The 25,419-nt window shown below is 37.6% G+C and overlaps 1 protein-coding gene across 13 annotated transcripts in view; it reads right to left on the reverse strand.

Moving 5' to 3' along the window:
• The window catches only part of LOC116732730 (adhesion G protein-coupled receptor L3), a 279,903-nt gene that overhangs the window by 239,107 nt on the left and 15,377 nt on the right, over window positions 1-25,419 (reverse strand). For 12 of the 13 annotated variants that reach the window (XM_032583083.1, XM_032583084.1, XM_032583075.1 and 9 more), the window contains exon 2: window positions 2,007-2,094. The gene's annotated coding sequence lies outside the window, so the exon portion shown is untranslated. Of the gene's footprint in view, window positions 1-2,006; window positions 2,095-24,032; window positions 24,274-25,419 lie in introns of those variants that run through there. The other variant, XM_032583071.1, reaches the window with a different exon arrangement.

A 25,419-nucleotide genomic window follows, 5' to 3' on the forward strand; every position in this document is an offset into this window, starting at 1 on the left:
GGTGGCAGCATCATGTTGTGAGGATGCTTTTCTTCAGTAGGGGCAGTGAAGCTGGTCAGAGAAAATAGGAGGATAGATGGAGATAAATATGGGGAACTCCTGGAAGGAAGCCCGTTAGAGGCTGCTCCAGCAGAGCAATGACCTTCAACACACAACCAGAGCTACAGCAAAACATATTCACGTATGGTATAGTTATGAAATGTTGAATAAAAATCCAGACCAAAATCCACCGGAATCGATGTTCTCCATCTAGTCTGACTGAGCTTAAGTTGTTTTGAAAAGGAGATGTGAAATTATGGTAAAGACATAGTCCAAAACAGTTGCAGCTGCAATTTCAGAGACCGTTCCACAAAGTCATGAGGAGAGCGTAACAATTTTCAGATTTTTCTCTTTGAACATTTGTAAAACTTTGTGTTGCTCTATCATTAATATCTCCAACACACAGAGGTTTTTGGCTGAGAAATTAGAAAATGCGAAGAAGTTCAAGGTAGGGTAACACATGAACAATCTGTTATCCTGAATAATATCATATCTGCTTGTGCTTGTAAAGTACTGTAAGTAATATCTCTGAATTTATCAGTCAAAAAAATGATGCCCTTGAAGTTGATTTGGATAAACCAAAGGAGTCCAAAGCAAAGCAAAAAGAAGACTCAAGAAATAAAGGTCTTAATTCATCGTCAGAGTGCATCATGGTATTCATCTTTCTTGGGTTTTAATTAATTTGACATCTTTCGGCACTAATACAGTATCTGATTTCTGAGCGGTACCGACACAGAGACAAGCAGCATGACAGCTGAAGGAAAGCAGCGGGCTGCTGGACCGGCCACTGAAAAGTGTTCCTACACACAATTGAGGCCATTATGCATAAAAAGCAAAGGCTCGCAGCACAAATAAGCTAGTCTCAATATTATTCAAGCGACAGCCGCGTTCTATTTTCACCTTTGCAACTAATGTGTCCATTACTCCTACGTCAGCAACATTTACCGTCCTGTCTTTGGCTGCAGATATATTGTATAATAAACTAATTGTAAAAATGGATTTTTTTTTCCTGCAAAGTGTATGTGGCTGCTGGGATTGAGCTCAAATATTGGACCAAATTATTCACCAGTGGAGGGGGAGGAAATAAAAAATGCATACATCTAGGCAACTCTGCTGTGGCTCGCTGCTTATAGAAGGTGAGGTGTTGTGACAAATTTTGATTCATACCCTAATCTCATTGAATACCAAGTGAGGAAATAACATGAAAATAAAACAGGATGCAAAATGTGTGTATGCGTATGAATGTGTAGATCTGAGGGACATGAGGGAGTGAGGTAAGCAGGGGGGCATTAGCTGGCAAACCCAGCCCACCAGTAGACTCTGGAGGACAAACAATCTCCCTAATTGAATTCAATCCCACATCACTGCAGGAGGCACCCAGGCAAGTGGATCCATTCATTCTGGAGAGCTAGGAAGCGTGTATGTTTTTGTCTTGGCGACGATGGATTGAGGAGGGGAAGGGCTTCGGCTGTCAAGGAAGATGAGCTACAGGAAGCAGCGGAGAGCAAACACTGGGAGAGGGTTAGGACAGTTTGGACAGTCAGTGGGGACGGAGGAATGGGGGGAGCTCAGATTTGACGGGTGAAGAAACACAAACCAGCTGCGCTTTTGCTTGATTACACCAAAAATCTAATTTGCATCAGGGAATGAAATCCAAACATGCTCTTTACATACAAAGAGAGACAGAAAAAAAAATCATCCTTGATGCTGTCGCAGAAATTAAAGGCTTACCGGAGGTGTCCCACAGATTAGCATACGGAGATGAGAGCCCATCATAAATCATTTCAGTAAACACCCTATTGCACACAAGGAACAAGCCCAATTGGTTCACATGAATGCTTTTCATCACCGCGCCGTGTTTGGGGAGTTGATGGCGACGGACCACATCTTGTGTTCGATTTCAAATTCATGAATCGCAATCAAACATTTTCAGCTCTGTTTATGAAGTCTGAAAAACGGTACAATACCTCAACACGAGAATGTAGAGCGGCTCTTGAGTGCTGTTGATTACAAATCCTGCATATCACATTCCAGGTAATAAAGGCATGTTGTGTCCTGGAAAGAAACAGAGAAAAAAAAAAGAGTTTAGGAAACCAAGCCAGCTAACTTTACAGCAAAACATCTTTTAAAAACAGATGACAGGAAGCATAATTTACAGTTGAATAAAACCTATTTAAGCACTTGACCCTAGAATAGAGCACTATAGAAGCAAATTCAGACTGGGATGCCCAGATGATTCGTAGTTCCTACACTTTTCAGCATCTGGGTCAGAAAATAAGAGAGATTGCTGCAAACTCGATGACTCAATATGATGGGCTTCCTTGCATAAAAAAAGTTGCTTCCGGCAACCGTCTGCTGTTTTGGCATTGAAACAACTTAATTGCAAATTTTTTTCATTAGTCCATTTGACTACTTTCTACAACTTTTTATGCTGGGTCAGGCACCCACCAGGTATGCTAAAGGCAAAAAGAGCCTGTATGCCTGGTACTGAAAACATTTTTTTTGCCAGCACTTATTTCTTTAGGAGAACCCAAACGACAATAGGCTCTCGGCTTTCTTGCGCTCGTGTCCTCAATGATGATACTTGACTGTGGTGATAATGTTGTGCTCAATTGAGCTATCAGCAATAAATTCAGTTCTACGCAGTTGTGGAATTTCTGACAATATGGATACTTTTTATAGTGATATTTCAGTAACAATACAATTGCGAAATATTCTGCTGAACAACAGAATCACAAACAAATCTCTGATAGCGTACTTAAATCAATGGTTTTTGGTCATCCTGTCATGACATACATAGCAACCCCTGATTTAGTGCTCTCATGTTTGGAGATTGTGAATATTAAACAGTCAGCCACTTCTACTGTGAGAGATGTCTGATTATTGTCCTCTTTTGCCCAACCATCAGCCTTGTACTTCTCAGAGTCCGCTTGGTCTTTTCAGTCTCCAAATCTAGTAATAAGAGCTTTAATAGCCAAAATTTATGGTTTCTGATGAAAATCTGCTGCAGTAACAAATTGAACCATCTGACACATGGTAAAATGTTGTATAAATATACTTTTTTAAAATCAAACATAGTATGTCGGGCTTTAAACCTTCTCCTTTTAGGGGAAGCCTCAGTAAATGCAGAGTCTGTAGTTGCCATAGTGATTACGGGGAAAAGATAGAAGAAGACACGATGATGTAAAAAAAAAAAAAGAGTTCCCTGAATCCTGAAAGAATTTGTCAGAAACCTCCAATTTCTACAGCAAGGACAGTGGCACTGTCTGAAAGCAGACCAGTTTCCTGACAGAATGAAATGAAAGTTCTGTGTGTATAGCTAAAATGTGGCTGTAAGGGAGAGTTAAACAAAAGTGGGGGGAAATTTCAGCCTGGCTTTCACTCTATAGTGAGAAAATTCCACTTTATTATTGGTTAATAAAGCTTTAAAAAGTAATTAATTCAATTGCTTGAATGAATCTTGCCTAAAATTTTCAGTGTCATTTGGCTTGTTTTTTTTTTTGGCATCTGTACATAAAGTCTTCAACACTTTGACTGGTAAGGACTTGTAAATAAGGAGCTGAATTTTTTACACTACATGCACATTCTTTTAAACATACAGTAGTTCATAGTGCTTTGTTTGGTATTTTAACTATGTGCAATTTAATAGCAAAATTCTACTTTAACCTGAGCTTAAACTGCTCTAGAGTCCAAAAATATATTCAGCTGGTTAGTTAAAAAACCCAAAACACAAGGAAAATGTTCAACTCAATTGTTGTGATTAGGCTAATCAAAGCATAAGCAAGTCAATTTAAGAAAAATCTGTTTTAAATTCACTGTAAGTCTTATTCATAATTAAATGTATAATGACAATTTTCTGCTTTATACAAATGTGAGGTTAACAAAAATTTAACTTTTATGTTTTCCATGTCTAAATTTATAACTGAAAATTAATGAAAGAAGATATCCTATGCTTTATTACTTTATTTGGGCTTTGCAGCAACCCAAAGAAAAATGTGATATTTCCGCAGCAGTCATCAAAAGTTGTCACACTTTCTTTAAATCAAAGCAATTACATCGTAATTATTTCTATATTTTTCCAAGATTCTGTTTTATGAAACTACTATTTTTCCTCCAGATTTTTATACTCTAAAAATCTCACACCATGCTCTTCCTAGGTTTTCATGATTCATAACTAGAAAAAAAATATGTATATGTTTGCGAATGTCTGTTGGAAGTTATGTTCAATTGCATTGCCTAACAGTGACAGCTATTAATATATCGTTTTCTACAAATGGGGTCACATGTCACAGATGAATATTTCAACCAGTACATCTTTTGAATTTAAACTGAGCGACCAAAGGGGAATTTGAAGTACAAAGACAGGGAAGTAGGGAAAATAAATGGAAATGGGATTAATAATTCAAAGTCTGCTACTTTGACTTTAAGCCACCTTTAAGATGCCTTTGCAAAAACTAAAATAATTACCTTTCAGTATCATAATTATTACCTTGTTACAGCCACATCACAAACCTCTTTATTTAGGGCTTCCTCTAGGTCAACCATTATTAAACGACATCTTCATAAATTTTTCAGCCAGTTTTCTGGAGCTTCTCTCTGGCACTCAGGCTGACTGTCATGCTATTCAGGTCACATCAGCTTTTAATGGCTGATTTATTAGAGCCCAACAGGGGTTTGGTGATGGGCTACAGGACAAAGAGCCTGTTTTAAACTGCATTAAGCCTCTGCAGTAAATATCCCATACAACATTAGCATTTTGATGACTGCTTCCCCCCCCTCGTCAACCTTTAGCGCTGTCTCGCTACCCCTCCGCCACATCTCTGCTTTTCTTCTCTGCTTCTTTTCTCTGATATCAGTTCACCGTTTGAACATGCTTTCCTTCCCTTCATGTCCATGCGCTGAATGTTTTTCACTCAGCATTACACATATCTCCACTGAGCTGACACAAGTGCGTAAAGGCCGAGTAGTTACATTTAATTACATCCAAATTAATGGAAGACAAAGAAAGAAATTGTAACCACATTCATGGATGAATGTCTGAATTTCCAATTTCTTCTTCAACTCTGCAATTGTAGTGCCTTTACATGATTTCTAATCAGATCTCACATGCAATCATAAAACTGATGAGCACCAAAGCTTCTGTAATTGAGGTGTCCAAATAAGATTGTTGTTTTGATAAAATTAAAGGGATTTATTTGTAGTTTGGTATTTATTATGCTAATTAACACAGCATCTTGTTTTAAATTTCTGCCTAAAAGAACATTTGACTAACTCCAAACCGCATATGAATCTGAATAAATCAAAATCAGAATTTAATTCAGTAATTTCTTTTAAAAAGCAAACGTTTTACAAAGATAGATTCATTATTTGTGGAGTAATATATTCCACTGGTTTGCTTACTGAAAATAAGAACAAATTATGACATTACATACGACCAATAAAGTTTGGATTTTTAATTGCAAGACTGCTTGCTTAGCAATATAATAATGGAAAACTGAGTGGTGGGAAAAAGTCAGAAAAACCTGTAGTCTTGAGGAGCAAAGTTGAGGGAAAATTCGCACTGTGTGGATTGCAGCTGGACTCAGTTAAGCCACGCCCGAGCAAGGTGGTCAGAGTGGTCATAACTATGCTAGGAAAATTAAAGGACTGAGGGTCAGTGGCCCCGAGTACTCTTTCCAGACAAAAACAAATTTTCCACTTCTCAAGTCAGTGATGATTTGGCTAAACATGTAATATCACTTCTGTTAGTATGTTGCGTTTAATTGAGTCCAATATTACTACCTTCGTTCCTGTTGTCTGTGCATTAAATCCTTTTTCCTTCTACAAAATTTTACATGAACATCCATGGACAGCGCTTTGAACAGTCAACGCAATAAAAAAACAACAAAAAAAAACGTTTTGTTGTTGCTCTCTATGGGAAAGGTGTTAGTTACTCTGTTGGTTACCTGCTACGTCAGCAGTCTTCTCTGTGATTATGCAGATAACATTGTTGTATTGAAAGAACAGTCTCTTTTATTGGTTTTATGAAATATTCAAATTTTCTGAGAAACAGGATTTCAGGTTTTTCATTAGATGTTAGAGATAATCATGAAAATGAATAAGTTCAGAAATAAAAAGTTAGAGATACCGGCCTGTGTGTAATTAATCTATATCAGTACAAATTTTTTAAACAGATTACTGAAATAAATTAACTTTTGAGTAAAATTTAAATGTATTTCAATGAGTCTTTATTTGTGTCGTCTGTCATAAAACATTATAAAATTAGAAGATAATTCAGCAGGATCGGGTGTATTCCACAATCTGCGCCATTTATTAGCAGAACTGAAATTGAACGAGTCACTCATCAAAAACAGGAAAACATTTTCAGTCTATTTTTTCCAAACCAAGTGAAGACGCTACCAAAGAATAGAAAAAAAAAAAATCAGATTCTTTGTGCCAATTTCTAAATATCATCTGGACAAAATGGCAAACTAATCTTGGCTTCCAATTGGGCTGCCAGGGCCGTGCTTCATCAAATCTGCTCTTCATTATGTTTGATCAAATTTAAGACTCTGGCAGTGGATGCAGGTGCTATAGGTCAACTCGGCTCAAAATGCTAAAGCTGGTTTGGTCAACAGAGCATCTGCCAATTATTTTCCAGGCCTGCGATTGTTTGGAAAGGAACCCGCTCGCACCGTATTGCAACAATTCAAACCGCAAACTGTCACACAAAAAAAGATACTCCCAGACAACGGAGAAGGAAAATCATACACTGGACTTTGTTGGCCTTTGTTGTCTGCTTTGGTGTTTTCCAGCAGATGTAGAGACGGAGCAAATGTTTAATGCCACACGTTTACCTCTTACTCACTATTGGATTTTCTCACTGAGCACACTGCATCTCAAAGCCAAAATGTACTGTTCTCGCGTAATCACTGGTGTTAACGTACTGGCGGTAGTCCGGAACTGAAGCTTCCAAAATATCAAAGTCTTTTGGATGAGAGAAAGGCATAACAGGAAGTTCCATTGCCCAAGGCCTTCTTGAACAATTACTACTAGAATGTTCTGTAAAAAGATATAAAGCAGCTCAGAAACTCAAGGCATGGATGAACCAGAATGACATAATTTGGGCACACAGCCTTCTAACTAGGCTTCACAGTTAAGGGCATTCCAGTATTTTTGTCATTTTGTTTTTCTAAAGCTTGGTTATGTGTGGTTCTTGGTTATATGTGTGTTGTAGCAAATAAAACCAAATTGTCCAGATTTTGTCATTACACCAGAGTTTGTAATTTTTGTGTTTAGGGGTGTAGGAAATGGGTGTCTTCATAAGAATTAGTCACAAGATTCTCACACTTAAATCATCTTTAGTAAAAATAGTACACTTCCAAAATATTACAACTGTTACATAAAAATCTAAATGAAAAACAACATGTCACATGAAGCAAATAATATTTCTACTCCTGTTAAAATAATAGAGCATACTGATTGTTACAGTTGCAGCTTTTTTTTCTGGTGAAAGTAAATAATAAACATCCACTAAATGTACATTAGTAATAGTTTTTAATTGCTTATTGCACAGGTTTTAGTGCCAACCTGCAAGGATAAGTAAGTATAAATAGTTACTGGATACATGTTTTACATAAGGTAGAGATCATGTGTACACTTACTAATTCTACAGTGTTTCCAAACAAATTCAGTGATATCCACATCTGTTACATATGTTGTTTTCAACAGGCATAATCACAAACATATGTATAAAATAAAAGTACATTAGTACATTGTGTTATGAAAAATCTGTAACCGATGTGAGAACTTAGTTCAGGTTTTACTGGTGAAAGTGTCAACTGCATCATGAATGGGATGCAGTTGACACTTTAGTATAGATCGTTGGGGATCCACTTTCTCTTTCAGAAAAATATATTCTTGCATAATGCTTTTGTCTCAAACAGAGACAAATGGTTTTAAGCATTGCTTATGCCACAAGATCACATTACAGTCCAATGGAAGAAGGCTTGAGCCATTAGCATTGGATCTGAGTGACAACTTCATGAATTCATTGATACCTGTCCACAATCATCGGACGGTGGTCAACCATAGCCAGCCCAGGTTTTTCATATCAGAAATATACATCTGTTACCTAATGACAAAATTAACATTTATGAAAATGTTAAAGAGTGGGGAAATGGGCAAGTAGCGTGAAAGATCTGAATCTTAATTGTTTCTGTTAAAAACACATTTTCTCCTGGACCTTTATAGAAAGCATGAAAAGTTGCCATATTTGCACGCCTCAACATACTGACATTTTAGGGGTTTGAATTAAACTCCCCCTTCAAAAGGCCACTTGAAATTTTAGGGAGAAAAAAAAAAGCACAGGCCATCTGAGATTCCATTATGAAGCAAAACTGAGAGTGGGATTAATTTTACATCATCTCATTAACTTTTCACTGCCTGCTAAAGATATGCGACCATTTAAATTAGACTGGAATGTGAGTTCTTTTTTTTTTTTTTTTTTTTTTTTCCTTTTACCTTGTGGGTGTGTGTTGGACCGCCAAGCAAGCTATCCAGGATCACTAGAAAGCTCAAAGTGAACAATTGTCCCCCTGCTGAAAAGCATGAGTGTGAGAGCCGGGACCGTGTGTTGCAACACACGGAAAACTGGCTCCTTTTCTTTGTCACATTATCCACTCCACTCAGTTTTTCAGCTCCCTTGTCGAAAGAAGTGCGTTCTAAATTACAAAGTGATGAAACGTAGCATGACTCTCCAGCATTCACTGCCACATTCTTACACCCAAATTTGATTTCACACTCCAAATGTGATTCATTGTGGTTATAGTAGGCTGGATGGTGCCTAGTGTGTGGCTATACTGCAGAGGACACTATTTCTAACAATGTCGTGTGCGCTTATGCTTTTCTTATATGGTAGAGTTAGGATTTCCTCATCATTAAAAATGTTAATTCCAGCAAAACTAAAAAAAAAAAAGCTTCTGTTTACATGAAAAATTAGAGAAAAGATGATTGAGCGAGAACTCGAGGTCTTATCAATTAATGTTTTGTCAAAAAAAAATCCATGTAAAGCGCTTTAAGAATTTGAAATTGTTTATCTAAAACAGCAGTGAAACAGCTGAAAATTATACTGTATAATGAGTAGATCAGTGTTTTTACCTGCTCAAAAAAGGAAAAAAAAAAAGTTTATGTTGTGATATTCTCTTCTGACAGACAAGAAAGAGAACAAAAGACAAAAGAACAGCAGAACATAAACACAAGGTCACAAGTGTGAAACAGAATTCCTAATTTAATGCTGGAAATTATTCACTATCTTTTTGCTTTTTTTTCTGAAGAAATTTAATTAACGTTCGTTACCAAGTGTATGTGTTAATAATTATGTACACTTAAAGCAGCCAAGTGTTTCATTAACAAAGGGCATCAAGGTATGCCAAGGTTTTAAAAAGCTGCAATTTTAAAACCGATAAAAGTCGTACCTTCTTTCATTATACAGAAAAAAATTTGAATTTCTCTGTGAAAGGAGTGACCTCATCTATCTGACTGCATGAACCACAGAGTTGCACCGTGCTTCCCCTCCCCTACTTGTTCCTGTTCACTGACAAGACACTCCTACACTTTTCTTTTGCTAGTCAGAAAGACAAGGTCAGCTGTTTGGAAAGCCACACCGAAGTAACTGAAGCAGAGCCATTCGCCACCATTTCCTTTTTTGTTTTTTGGGGGGGGGGGTTTAAAGGTGAATAACCAAGTTAACTGTAAAGGCACAAACAGACTTTTCTGTTTGCCTCCAGCACAAACTTGGGCATCTATATTAAAGTTACTGTTTTAAGACATGATGAGATTTTAGGAATATTTTAGGGAGAAAATAATTATCTCCCTTTTGTGGATTTTACAAATAAACACAGACAGTGGAGCTAACAGTTTATTGTGCATAATAATAATTTATTTTACTATTTACTATTTTCTATTGACTACCCAAATTGCTGCTTCTTGTGGTGCATCTTGTCTGTTAGCCTGTTAGATGCCTCTGCCCTGGACAGAACTTTAGCAAGCTAACTTAAGAACTTAACTAAATACCTTTCGAAAACTTAGATGGTGTTTAGTCTATATTGCACTGAAGTACCTTTGTTTTCTGTTTGGGGCTAAAGCACACGTTAAGCATTAATTAAAAAAAAAAAATCTTTAGCTAAACAAAACAGAGAGATAAATTATACTCATCGTGACTTGGGTGATAGATTAAAAAATATGACTGCTAAAAACAAACACACACATTTGTTCCTGATATGTGTGTACCACTGTGTAAAATTCTAATTTAAAATTAATATAGTTCAGAAAAAAGAAAGTTTTTTTCTTATATATTTCTGCTTTTTCTATTAAAATAGTTTTCCCTATTATGAGTAACTTATTGTCATTATTATTAGCCTATCTAAATGTTGCCAGATCACATCGTGAGCCATTTCTATCCCTACATTGGAAGCTCCTCTACTTTCAGCATTTTTACGAAATGCCAAACTTGACAAAAGCTGGATGAAAACACACGCTTCATGCTCTGTGTCACCAGACACCTGGTTTGACCTGGTTTGGTTGTTGAAGGGGAAACACTACCTCGCCATATAAGAATGAGCTTGGCGAAGAAATGCATGATGGCTCGATAAAGAAAGAGAAAGACACAGCAGATGAAGATTGAATGGTCGAGAGAGAGGGAATCAGATAAAAGATGAGAGAGAGAGAAAGATTAACAGAGACTGATAAAAATGGTATATATAGAAATGAAGAGATGTATAAATACAGTACAGAGAAGACAAAGAACATTTTCAAGTTTTTTTAGCTTTAGAAATGTTCTGTCAAATATGTATACTTTTCCAAGACATATTCAAATATTTCTTCAAAACTGAAATATACTTTGCTTGCATTAATGATTTAATGATTGTTGCATTGATTACAGCAATCAACTGTGCTTATTATGATTGTTATTAAAAGAAAGTAATGAAAAAAAATACTTAAGTGTTTGTCTTTGCACAACACTCTCACCACTCCCAAGCCTAAATCCCTTGGGCAAACACCAGAAAGTATGGTATGTTTCATCCAAGTTTGCTTGCAATGCATATCCTATACCGATCTATGCCTACTTAATGCCAGTATTGTGCGTTACCTTTGCAGTACAAGAAAATAAATTTAGCTTCATAGAAATGCACTACTTAATATAGCAGCTGGAAAGGAAAAATGGAACCAACGCAAACTCCAAAGCTATTTATGCTGTACATCGGATTAAATCAAAAATGAACTCTCCGTCTCCATACTGGCAGCACTCACCATCTGCTTCTCTGCAACCCGTGTTTGCTTTGCAGCTGTTAGTTGCCTCTGCCCTGGGCAATTTTACTGTTTTTAACCATACAACAAATCACAATGAAACATACTCAGGCGTGAATTTGGCAAACCTACAATGAACAGGTTTGGACTACAAATGTGTTTCCTGCCTTAATATGAAGAAGCATCTTGAAACGAACTAAACTTTTATGTGAACATCCTGTCGTCAGGAGACAATAGCACGTACTGTATGAGAAAGCAACGGACAGCCGCTGCCGCTGTATGACTGATCCGAGTTGACAGTTTGTGGTGTGTCTTTATGAAAGCGTTTACCGAGGCAGAGCGCCGTGGCCCGCTGAAAGCTCATCAAAGAGTGGCTTATTTTATCAACCAAGTGGAAAATGTGCTGAGAAAGAGAGGGAGAGGCAATAGTGAGCAAGTCAGCGAGAGTAACAAAACCATTGTGCCTGTCGCTGACCCAAACACCCGCATTACAGTAGTTGCAGCCACTCACAACAAAAGCCCTAATCGGCGGAGCGGGGCTCTAAATTAAATGACCCTGTGGTTGTGACACTGTAACTGACAAGTCGACATGTTCGTGCTAGGGCCAAAGGCAAAGGAGATATGGCTAATGAACAGAAAACCCACTGAAATTGGTGGCAGACGTCAGTAACCTACATTCTTGTCAGTTTGAACTCATTCATTAACTGCCAGCTATTGCTAAGAATGGGAAGACTTTAAAATGAGCTGCACTCAGAGGCCAATCTCTTATCAGGAGTCAAAGACTTTGTTTACACTTTTAGGTAAACTTTGCATCCTCCAATTATTGACTAATTGATCACTTCCATAGTCACAGGTGTAAAAAGCATGGCATGAATTCAGCTTGTGCAAACATTTGTAAAAGAATGGGTCAGTCCTAGGAGCAAACTGAAAACCACTGTGGTACACAGACCTGTAAAGGAAATTCAGTTGTCATTTTTTCTCATTTCTAAACATTCCTCGATCCACTGAAGTCATCAACCGTCTGCAGAGTCAATAATTAAAGATCTTCAAACTTTCTGTGGCGTTCTGAGTAGTTCAAGAAAAACAGACAGAGCTTCGAGGCTGAAGGTGTTGGATGTAGATGTGTAAAGCATGGTGATGCTGTATTCTAGAGCAGCAGAGACATGTTGTTGAGCTTCAATTACGGTCATTGTGTGGAGATTGTCATTAGACCTGTACTTGCATTATGGTGGAGGCGGTATCATTGCATACTAAAGGAATTCAATGAACGTTCGACAGTAACATGCTCCAGACAATGTGGGAACAGTTTGAGAATGGCCCCTTCCAGTTCAGATATAACTGTGCTCTAATTCATAAGAACACAGTTATGCTCTTATGAAAGCATAAGAGCATAATAGTGCAATATCCGTTGCACTATTGTCCATTGTCCATAGTGCAATGGACAATAAAATGTTGAGGTGTTTAATTCATCTCCAGAGAGTCCTGGCCTCAACCTAACAAAGTACCTCTGGAATAATTTAGCATTCACCCTGTGAGCCACTTAATTCAACAAACACATTCCTAAACTTTGAAGACAGTCTGTCTGCATGGATCAAATCTATTGTGATGTCTAAGTATTAGGAATACAAAGTCAATATAGGCAAGCGCCTCAATATGTTTGACAATATCAGTGCCATGATTTTGTATAGAAGTTACTATTTTCTTTTTCAATGTCGCAAGTGAAAAAAAATCTGTATCTCTGTGGGAAACAAATAAGGCCCTTGGTCATGAAGGGTGAATTTCCAACATGAGTCCACACTGCAATGACCACTCAAGTAATCAGAGAGCTCTGTGGACTAAAGTCAAGGGGCAGCAATTGTAATGCACAGACAGTATCCCTATGAAGGAAATACAATTGACTGAGCTTGGTGACAACAGCTGAAAGATGATGTAGGTTCTGCATCTTCCTTATAAGCTAGTCTCAGTCTGTTTATTCCATTAGAAATTATTTCTCTACTTTTTGTTTTACCCCACATAGTTAATATCCTAAAAATATAATTGTATATGAAGACCACTACAAGACATTTTATGCAACTATGCTTAAAACTATGCCTGAATTAGAAAGGTATACACATGTTGGATAGGGATCTTTAGTTGTTTTTTTTTCTATTGCAGATTTGAATTGGGATTACAAAATATTGCTACACAGACAAAAGAGGTAGAAAACATTTGCATTGATGCATTCGCAGACATAAGCTAAAGGACTTGCTTACATTGTGCATTTGTATAATTTCTAAGCCAAAGAGAGCCAAAGTTTTAAAGCCTTTATGGTTACAAAGAACAGCACTATCCTCACTGACAAAAACAGTAAAGGAGTCAAGCAAAATGGTCTGATTTTGATTCTATTCAAAACACATAAAACCTAGCTAAAAGGGTTTGTAAATTATTTAGTTTATAAGGAGCTGGTATCTCCATAACGGGAACAAGAGGGTGTAAGCCTTGCCAGCACAAAATGGACAGCATTATTACAGGCAGTAGCTGGAGAAACCAACAGTCAAAATTAGCCATACAACCTCAATCCTGGCCTAAAAGAGCTGATACTTCCTAACTGGTCATAACAATGAGAGAAGGTAACTAGACATAGAGGTTGCCTTGTAAGAACAAAGCCACCAAGTCTCAGGCAAACATATTATGTGCAGCCAGTTGTCTGTCAAGTGCTTCTAATAATATTTATTGTATATATGATTAAAAAGAGATATTTTCTTTCAAGAGGACCACCATCTAGGCATTATTATTTGAGTCATCCTCATCCAAAATACAATGATCACCCTTGCAAGAGGGCACAAGAGTCAGCAGGGACATTGTATTGCTGACACCAAGGCGTAGGTCCATCAGTAGCATGCTTAACACGTGTATGTGCAAATGGTCATTTAGCATGTTACTTTGATGATAAAGTGTGATGTAGAGGCTCATTATGTTAAGGGCTCCCAGCACAAGGCCACAGGAGAACACTCAAAGGCAATGAGAGGATGTACTCAAGTGAAGCAAGAAATCAAGGACAATGCCTCCTGTTTTCAGAGTCTAGAGAAACAATTGTAAGACTTTATACAAAATACATTTGAATAATGTGATTACAAACTACTTTTTTTCTTCAAGCTAAATCAAAAGGTCAAGGATCACAGATTAGAATTGGTAATACAATGCCAAAAGCAAGTACTAGGTAAAATGTATAACAAGAAAAAGATATTACCGAGACAAATATTTTTGTTTTCCTATTTAAATGATGTAGGGCTGCAGATATTTATTTATTCATTTTTGCAATGCCCAATCAGTAAGTCATTATTTTTAACTTATTGGTCTAGAAAAAAAAAGAAAATTATGATAAATTGTCCTAAGTCAATAGTGACACCTCTAATTCTGTCTGAGCTCCACTGAGCTGATGAATCACGAAAACAGTTGTTGAAAAATGTCCTCTTAGCTGGGTCTAATTGTGTGAGACTAACTATGCCATTCAACAGGCTTCCTCTGCTCCAAAAATCTGTAACTGATTGAGAACGTATATCAAGTTACCGGTAGTTTACTCCTGAAATGTGTTCCCATGTGCTAGCGTGTGCACCCCAGCCAACCTTTGGTGCCCTTGCCTCCCACCCCCCCCCCCCCGCCAAGTATGGAACTTGACTCTCTCCAAGTTCTGGGGTCCAGCCTGCATGCTGAATATAACTTTGGCATGAGCAAACGCAGAGATGTGTTTTCAATGAATTTCAGTCTTTGTGTGAGAGTATCTACATGCGTTTACATAAGATTCAGTTGTGCACTTCTCATGTATATACATCCGTGTCTTTGCATATGGGTCATGTAACCGAGCGTTTATTTGTTCATATCGGACTGCTTTTAGGGGTGTGTGTGTGTGGGGGGGGGGGTGTATGTGCGTGTGTGTAAGGGCTCTGGTGTATCTCAACACCCAAGGCGCCGTGGACATAGCTTGACAGGTGTGTGCAGCAGTCTACAGAACAGCAGCAGGCAGACAGCGGCACAATGTGCCCATTCAGGCCTGGAAAGAGACAACCGAGATATCACAGGACCCCTGTGAGGAGGGGCCGGTCATCTCAGGGCACATCAACCTTTCACTGGGACTACAAAGAAAGACATAACCATGACTGCTGCAACAGTAATGGGCTGCGCAACCTCACGCTAGGTAGCCGTCTACAAGCATGGATTGAGGTTGTCAACAGCTTCCACTGCAGAAAGATTCAGCCGAGATAACTTTGGCCAAATAGTTTACTGCGGACCTGCAGGTCTTCATAGTTGGGTAGTCAAAAACAGAGATTATGTAGGACAAAATATGTAACACTTTGGCACATGGACCCAAAATATTTGTTATGTTAAAATGCCATAGTTTTCCAGGCTCCTGCTTCCGGAGTAATCAGTATTAGACTTTTTTTTTTATTATCTGAAAACAAAAGTGGACATTTCAAAATAGATGCACGGATGGAGAATAAATTCTATAAATAGCATTTTTTTCCCATTTTGAATTTTCTTCTATTTATAGAAAATCTGAAATCAAATTCCCTTCTGACAGCTAAAATTAAGTCATGTGTTGTCATTTCAGTTTTTTTCCAAATCCATCCAGTTTCCCAAATCAGTGGCAAATTAAATTGATTTGACAAATTTCTCAGGCCTGACTCTTGGGGATAACAAAGTGATCATTTAAATGAATCTCCAATTCATCCATCAGTTAAATTAACAGCCTTTAATCTGACAAGTTTCTGTGATGTACCTACTGAGAAAATTCTTGCAGAACGTCACTGAATCATCACCTCAAAAATAGATCCATAAAGAGGAAATACCAACAAAATTCTCATGGCAAACCTAAGCAACAGAAAAGCTAGTGACAGGCCTCAACATTGGTCAGTAAATGGAAAAAGAACACACACCCATACATCTTTACCACACAGCTGACAAGAGCTTAGAAAACACACACAGTCCCCACAGCTCTGCTTTTCATGCAGAAAATTGCACCGCCATCATTCATTCAGCTCTGACATAAATCTACGGGGTACGATAACACACCATCTGAGAGCAACATGGCTCTGAACGAGTCTCCTCTGAATCAGAAGAGGTAATTGAATCCAAGATGAACATTGTCTTGGTGGAAATAAGAGCCGACGGAAAACAACTACTATAAATTAGATGCTATAACGTAATAGGGATGCACAAAATCTGCTCAGCTGCATCTAAGGGAAAGAATTTTGTGAAATAATGAGAAAATTTGTAATGTTTTTCTTTTAATATATCTTGCCGTTTTGAAGACTATACCCTTGAATCCACACCGTTCCTGCAGGAAGGTCCCTTACGTCTGCTTGTGATAACCTTAACCTACATATGCTGTTGCCGCTTACTACACACCGAGGTCTCGTCTGCTGCGACCTCAAAGTCCCAAAGCTCTCTGCCTACTAAATCACATTTGTAGAAGAATATTTAAACACATAGCACCAAGCCGAAGAAAAAGAAAACTCAGAAAAGGATGATAGGCATCTTTTCGTCTTTGGAAAGAATTGCCATTTCGGTGGCTTCAGTGGGAGCATGTGACAATCAACTGCATTCTTACGGGCTTTGGAAACAAGTTCAATTTTTCAGCTCAGCGGGAGATAAGGACAATGTTCTCATCAGGTTACCTGCAATGAGCAAACGTGACTGAACTGAACAGGGATGGGAAAAAATGGCAGAATCAGAAAAGGATCCAAGAAAAGCTTGAATGAGAGCAAAGGGCTGTGCATAGAACAAGATGTCTATAAATGTGAAGCTGCACACAGATATTCACCTCTAAAGCCAAACCAAATCCCACTTTTAACATCTTGCAGTCCAGCAGAGATGAGACTGCTACGTTGGGGGATAATGGCTAGCAGCAAGGTGTAGCACTTGCTTTCAAACTGGTGACATGAGTTGTACCCTCTCATCTTTGCAGAGATGCCTTAAAGCCTTGAAATAAATACATATTTTATTGAAGCTGCATAATTTTGCTAAGCTTAGATACGTTGACAGTTGGAGCATTAAATAAAACTGTAAGAACAGTGTGATAGTGTGATGAAGTTCCTTGATGGAAGAAGTATATATTTAAGAGCTTATGTTTGATCTTGTTTAAATGTTTTACTTCTTTATTATTATGTTTTTAGTCGGTCCTAAGTCAATCGAGGGTAATTTTCGAAGGAGCTATTGTTTCATCATTCAGCATTTTGAAGGAATAGCCTAGAGTCCATTTCAAACCAGTGACAAATACAAAACTACAGAAACAGAGTACAAAATTTTGAAATTTAATTTAAGTTATATTTATTTGTTTAGGTGTGTGTTGATTATTTAGATACTGTCATCTGGAAATCCTATCAGTCTGTTAAACACTGAAATACAAATGGGTTGTCAGTAGCATAGGGATCCAAAACATATGGTCAAATCAAGATAGAAATGATTCACAAGACACAAAATCAACATGTTTTTATGTACATCTAAGTGCCTAATTAAATATCCACAGGGATGGAATTCATGCGACTTACCATCGAGTCACGCGTAAATTTTATGACTTTATACTTGACAAACATCAAAACAAAAACTTTGGACTTGAGTTGGACTTTCACACCAGTTACTTATAACTTCATTTAGTTTTGAAAAAAAAAAAAAAAACTTAACATGCAACAATGGAACCACGCCAGTCACGGGATCCAGCCTGCTGCACTCTCCCGTCATTTGGCAATATTGCTGCACCAAGCATGCTGCATCTTTTGTGCTGCCTACTTGCTTTTCTTCTGCATCCAATGACAGCAGCAAATACTCTAATGGTGGTAGAGAAAGCTTGTCCTTTAGCTCTATTTGGAAAGTGTGCAAAAGTTAGGGAGAAAAAAAAAAAACAGCAGCACCTAAACAGCAGGAGGGGTACTATATACCATATATCTGTACCATAATGTTAAGCTGCTTCCAGTTAGATATAACTCCACGTCTCAGACCAATTCTCAACTTTGAGCCTCTAGAAGATGAAGTGCGGCCAGCAGTTCTATCAACATCAAGTACGGGTTGCCAGAGCTGCAATAAAGGTTTGGCCATTGTGTTGGCTGAAGGACCCAGGGCAAAATACTGTGAGATAGAAAGCATCTGTGATATCCTATCTGAAGACATAAGGTTTGTCTGAAATAAATAATGAATTACATAAATATATTTTAGTATTCCACGCTCCCCTTTTTTTCAAGCAGGTGGGTCATCCAGTTTTCTTGCTAGGTCACAAATGCAACACTAGCTGCGACTCGGCGTTATAGATAAGTTTATTGAAAAAAAAAATGCTAATTAATAATTTATCTACATGAAAGTTTAGTCTCCAAATTATGGTTTAAATTAAATAGATTTTATCCACTAAAATTCATTATCGCTTATACATTCTTGAATCAATTAAAGTTACATGCCTGGATTTACAGCAGCCTTTAGTAAATTCTCAATCCTTTTGTCTAACACACAGTAAAAAAATATATATATATAATTTCATTTGCTTGCACAAACTACAAGGTGGTCTAAAAATATAGTTGAGAAATGGAAGAAAAGAAAAAATAGGATCAGCAACCAACTTTGTTTTGACATTCAAACTTACACAAAGAATGATAAAGGAAAGCTAATAATGGAACTAACATATGCTTAACGTGAACAATGTTTTTTGTGTGCTTGTTAATTTAATCATGGAGACTTGAACGTCACAAGCTCCAAAGTGTAGGTGCAAGTTTTACATTGTTTGAGCCTGAACCACAATATAGAAAGTGCATCCAATCTGGCAGAAAGTAAATGTGATTACAAATTAGTTTCGATACAGTTGTATGAAAAGTTTGAGTTATTTTTATCATCTGATGCTACTCATTATGTTGTAAAAGCAGGTCTGTACTGTTACAGTTGGTCAACATGAATTTTTTTTATTATTATTTTACCCAGGTCCAAATAATTGTTACTATGGATCAATTTGCTCATTACATCTTAAATTTACTGAATTTCTTTTTGTTTGTGTGACTTAGTTGTTATTTGTACTAATCAACACAGTAACACCTTTCAAACCCATTTAAAACATATTACTCTGAATAGATTACATTGTGGTAAAATCACTTGTTTAAAACTCAAAATTGAAAACTCACTACTAAAGGACTCACGACCTTTATGCTTTTACTTTAATTTTGACCCAAACACATCTGGTAAATACTAAACAATACTGCAGGGAAGAGAGCAGAACTCAAGAGGATTCTTGAGAGATTGTAAAAAATGGGAATGGTCAAAGGTTTCTCTCTGCCTTCTCCAGTCTTTAAAATAATAGAAAAAAGTAAAGTAATAAAAAACTTAAGTCTGGCTCTATTAGAAAATAAGGATTGAACAAATTGTAAAAAGTACTGCCTGTGGGGTTATCAACAATTGTGTCACCGATGGTTATGTTGAATTGCTGAATAAATGTAATTATATTTTAATTTCACATTTCCCAGTTTCAGTTAATAATACTGCAAAAAAAAAAAAAGCAGAATTTATGTTAAGGCTCTTTACAGATATTAATCAGGGAGAAAATAGGCTCTCCTCTTGTGATCATATTACAAGCTATTTCATATCAATTCCTAATTTTGTTTTTCTGCTGATGCTGAGAAATGAAGAAAAGGTTCCTAATTTTGTTATCGGCCCCCAAAGCAGGAAATTTGATCCCTGTAACATTCTTGCCTTTTACCAACTTGGGGGTCCAGTGCATTTAACTAAGCATAATAATTCATTCTGGCTATCCAGTTGAGGTAACACAATATCAGGACTCTCAATAGTAAACCTTTCACTAACTCCTACAAAATATATTGATAGTCTGCACCGCACATTTTGTGGATTTTGTTACACAGGTCATCTACAAGTCGGGGCTAAGATTTCAAGCGCGTATATTGGCCTGAAAAGTAGGCACACCTTTTGAGCTCTTTCACTGAGTGCATAATTGTTACATGGAAAGAAAATGGTACATGGTTTTAAATTCTTCATTTAAAATGTCTCACCCTCATCCAGATTGTACAGCAAGTGAGCATAAGTTTAAGTCTCAGTTGGACTCACTGACTGGACCACTAACACAGGAGTCTATTACATCACAGGAAGCTTTGATCCAAACCACTCCATTGCTGTTCTGGCTGTATTTTTAGAGTCATTGTCCTGTTGGAAGGGGAACCTCCATCCCAGCCTCAAGTCTTTTGCCGACTCTAACTGGGTTCTCAAACTTCTGACCTCAAGGGCAGTCTCCAGGAAATTTCCTATGTGACTGTGCTTCAACAATCAATTAATTTGATTGTTGCCATGGCTCAGCAGAACTCAAATGAATGCTGAGAAGTTTTTACACACCCATAACTCTGAGGTGTGCAGGATCAGGGACATGATTATAGAACATCTACATGTAGGCACTTTGTCCTACATGTAGATGTTTGCGACAAGCAGGACTTTATAAATGTCTTCAATCATGCTTAGCTGATAAACAAGCCTCCGGTCACTAGGTGGCAGCAGTGTTCAAATTAATCAACAGACTGCCTGTTCAAGCCAGTAGAAGAAGTAGCCTACACAGACACAGAGGTTTAAAAGGACCTGAGGGAGGAGGTTTTGAAATATATTTATGGAGGAGAGAAGGAGAAGTTGGTGACAGTGAAGTGAAAAATGGCAGCAGAGGTTAGTAAAGCAAGTATGACGGAGCTTTATGATCAGACTAAGATCTTTTGATTTTTTTTTTCAAATACAAGAATAAAGTTTAAAAGTAAAGAATATTACAAGTACAAAGTCATATTTGAAGAATAGTTAAACTACTAGCATAAAAAAGACAATATTTCTGGAAGAAAGATGTTACATTGTGAATAAAACATCATTTTAATCAGAAAAATAGCTTCTATAGAGCTATCTGTAATGTGACCACTCTGCAAGTCAGATTCTTTCTTTGAAATAAAAAAGTTGCTTAAACAATCGTTTAAAAAAAAAAAACATAGGCTGATCATCTGATTCCGATGTTTTAAAAGATTAACTTAGATTAAGTTATTTAACTGTAAAATTATTACCAACTGAATATAAAAAATATTGTGGCATATTTTGTACAATAAGCTGAAGAATCTGACATATTACCAATGTTAAAGTAAAACTTTTTAAAACTGCAAAGTCTCATACATCTGAGTGAATCATTTACGCTTTTTCTCTTGCAGACTGAGCAGTCTTGATGAAATGTTACTGACTGAGTTAATAAACTGAATTTGGAAATTGTTTTGAGATGAAAAACAATAAAGCAAGTGTTTTGATAATCAGTTCGTAGAATGCTGGAGAATGCTGGTTTCTACAGACAAATTATTTAATATCATCAGATTTGTAGGAACACTGCTTTAAAGGTAAAGGAGCCGCACCACAATCCTTGTATTATTTTTTTCTGTTTAGTTCACAATTAGTAGACAATAGTGTCTACAAAAACTCAAATAAAACACATTGAAGATTTTGTTTATAACACAACAAAATGTGAAAAGGTTTTGAGAGGCTTTTTTTTATCAAGTGAGGATATTTGAAAAAGCATTGCTGTGTATGGATGAAAGATCTCAAACTGTTACAGTACAGTGGCAGACGCACAGAAACAGATGGTTGGAAGAGAGTGGTTTCTTGTGCATGACGAATTGTTGCATCTGCTGGTGTGATTGTGCAAAGCTCGGGGTCAGTTCATCTCGTCAGGAAACCAGGAGGAACCGTAATCTTGAAAACGGAGAAACAAAAGCAGAGCCGTCGTCTTTTTATTTTTAAGCAACTGATCTTTTTTTTTTTTTTGTAGTCTGGACTCATACGCACGAGCAGAGGTAGAGGGATCTCCTGCAGGCATTCGAGGTGACAGCCAGTCTCTAATAACCAGGTGAGGGTGACATTTTGCCAGAATAGAGGCTCAAGATCGTGGCAAAACAGGAATTGGTATGAATCCACAGCTCAGACCTGCAGGACGAGCACAGGATGATCTGTTCCACCGCGCTTTGTCACACCTCCTCACTCGCATCGCAAGATGCCGCAAGGATGACCGGCCAAAGTTACTGAGTCGTCACAATGAATAACAAAAACCATCAAAACTCCATCAAAACAAAGTGCTTGCATGGCTCCTTTCCAGACCTGGCTCTGCTCCATTTTCATTTTTAGTGGCATTTCCTAATTAGATGAGAAGCATGGTTTAATATGGATGTCTTCATTGTATTAGAGGGAAAACAGAAACACAAAAATAAAAATGTAAAAAATAAATAAATAAAATAGCCTCTTTTAGCCTGCAATGCAGCAAAAAAAAGTTCACTTCTGTCTCTTCCTCTTTTCCAGGCATTTGTAGATGCAACAAAAAATCAATGCATGAAAAGCACTTCATTCCTGCTAAGTTTCAACCTTCGCTTCCAGTGTAATTAAAAGTGGCTTCAACGGACTTTCCAATCCCAATTTTCCCCGTCAGCTTGAGGAAAAGGGCTTCTCTTGGGATTGTTATGGAATCCCATAAGCAGGGCTCAGGCTGTCTAAACAGAAGGTTGATTTACCCACAACTATACAGTTACGTAAGAAATATGTTTGCTGTGAATGAATGCAATGCAGCTGCAAAAAAAAACAAACACAAATATAGGGGTTTCTAGAGGTAAGATTTTAATTGTTGTAAAATCCCAACTTGATTTTCCAAAGGGAACAGAAAGTAAAGCACAATCTGCTTTTTCTTGCCATTAGGTGAATGTAAGTAAACATCGAAAGGGTAATTTATTTTAGTAATTCATTTTTAAAAAGTATAAAACCAACTGTTCTGTTTTCCAGGAAATATGCCTAGGATGACTTAAGATCCATAAAAAATTGTTCCAAAGCAGAAATGTTATGTAATTATAATTATGGATAAGACTTGTAACTTGTCAGCTGTCCAGCAGACAGAGACCTAGTAGGGAAAACAGGAAAAGGTCTTTGTAACAAATGACAGCAACCAAAAGTTTAGTGGAAGGAAAAAAAGGTGAAGAAGCAAGTCAGATAACCAAAACCCTGATAGGTTTCTGAAACAAGGGGCACAAAATACAATTTTTATGAACTCCACAGTCAGCACAACAGACAACCAATAAATATTGGAGAACGCTTCCTTCTACCGACAACCCTTCTGGATTTACCGATTTAATTTTTCAGCTGTACTTGGCACATAGCCACAGTACCAGAAGTTTCAATCTCTGATTTAATGACTAAGATATCACTGTGCTGGATTGGCCAATAAACTGGTCTGTATAAAACCCGATAGAGGATCCTGGTAGCATTATGAAAAAGGAAGATAAATACCAGCTCCAACAATGCAAATATGCTGAAGGCTGCTAATAAAGCAAACTGGGCTTCCTCATCAACCTCTTCCTCCCTAACCTCTACACTGTGGCTGATGATCACCATGCAACAGTGTATTGAGGCAGCCCCGATTTATTGAACGCATGTGGTAAAGTAACCACTCTCACCAGCAGAAATAAATATTTGAAATGTATCACTCTGTGTGCTGAAACTATATAATAACTTTATTTGTACTTACAGGATTAAATCTCTGAAATAAATCAACCTTTAGAGTTATTCCAATTCATTAAGACACCCCTGTGTGTCCTAACCCAGCGAGATGAAGGGTGCAAATCACTTTTACACACCTGAAAGCTGTGCCATCCAACAACCACTAACACCAGCTGAGAAGACAGAAATTAGCAAATTACCTGTGAGTCACGGCTGCATCCGAACTGCTGAACCCATTATTTCTGCTCTGCTGCGAGTGTAAGGGACTCTCCAGCTGTGTTTTAAAGCAGCACGGGCTTAAGGAACGACCAAAAAACATAAATAAGAAAACAGAGGCAAAGTGCGTCACGGAGTTCACGGGTGACAACAGGACTCCTGCTGTCACACGCTAGGAGCCGGGAAAGTGGAACACCGGAGTGTAACATGAAGAAAAGACGAAACTGCTGGAGCAGGTGTAATAAAACTGGTTTACAGACAAATGCCACACTCCTGCATTCCACTCATATGTTGCAAGGCAGTGACTACACCAACCTTATTAATCATTATGGGCAGGAATTCCATAAAGTGTCGACCTACGCTGACCTGCATGAGCTCATAGTCTAGTGTCATGCTGCACTTTCATATGTTTCAACTACAACAAGCATGCTACGCTGTTGAGCTATTTGCTCTATGTGAACCTGACTTTTTAGCTGCATTTATTATGTATGAGGGGGTTAAAAGGGGTTCATGAGAAGATTATAAAAGCTTAACATTTTGATGAGATTAATCTAGCTATCAATCTCTGCATGCATAGAGTAGTGAACCAATTATAATAAGTCTGTAAATGATTAAATACCATTTATATCTCTATGGCTGTTTGCTCCAAAAGCTTTAACTGGAAGCAAAGTGATGCCCGTGCCGTCCTCCATAGGGTAATTTATATCACAACGGTGTCATTTGTTGTTGCTGCTGCTGCTGCTGGTGGGGTCTGGGAGTGGGCAGGCCCCAAATATCAATGCAGCCTCAGTCAGAAGATGGAGTGTCACTGTGGGGAACAGGAAGGGAGTGGATGTCAGTAGCCTGAAGAGAGAGATCTGACATCTCAGCTCCCACTGTCTGTCACTCTGTCTTCCAGATGATGTATGGACGTTGTATGGCACCACTCACCCAGCAGAGTCAGTCAATACCACCATGCTGAGGAATGCCGAGGAGAGACAATAGGAGGCTCTGACCCTTGTTATGGAATGACAAACCTCTGTGAGGGAGGTTGGGGAAGGCACAGAGCTAAGAAAAAAACAGGAGGTCTGTTTCTTTTATAAGTATATTACCAAAGCTGAAATGACACACCCATATCATAAGAGACGATGAAAAGTAGTAACGCAATAACAAGAATGAGATAGGATTTTGGTAATATGTTAGGGAGGATGAAGAATCTTCCATTACTCTGGACTTAAATAATCTGTAATGAATGTGGGATAATTAAGTCCAGGTTTGACTCATCTATACATTTAGGGTTTTTATGTTTAATTTTTAAAGGTGGGCCAACAGCTTCTTTCTTGTTTTAGAAACAGAATAAAGGTCAAGACGTAGTGTTTTAAAAAGTCTCTG

Source organism: Xiphophorus hellerii, chromosome 14, assembly GCF_003331165.1.
Source record: "Xiphophorus hellerii strain 12219 chromosome 14, Xiphophorus_hellerii-4.1, whole genome shotgun sequence".
In the NCBI taxonomy this organism is placed as follows: Eukaryota; Metazoa; Chordata; class Actinopteri; order Cyprinodontiformes; family Poeciliidae; genus Xiphophorus; species Xiphophorus hellerii.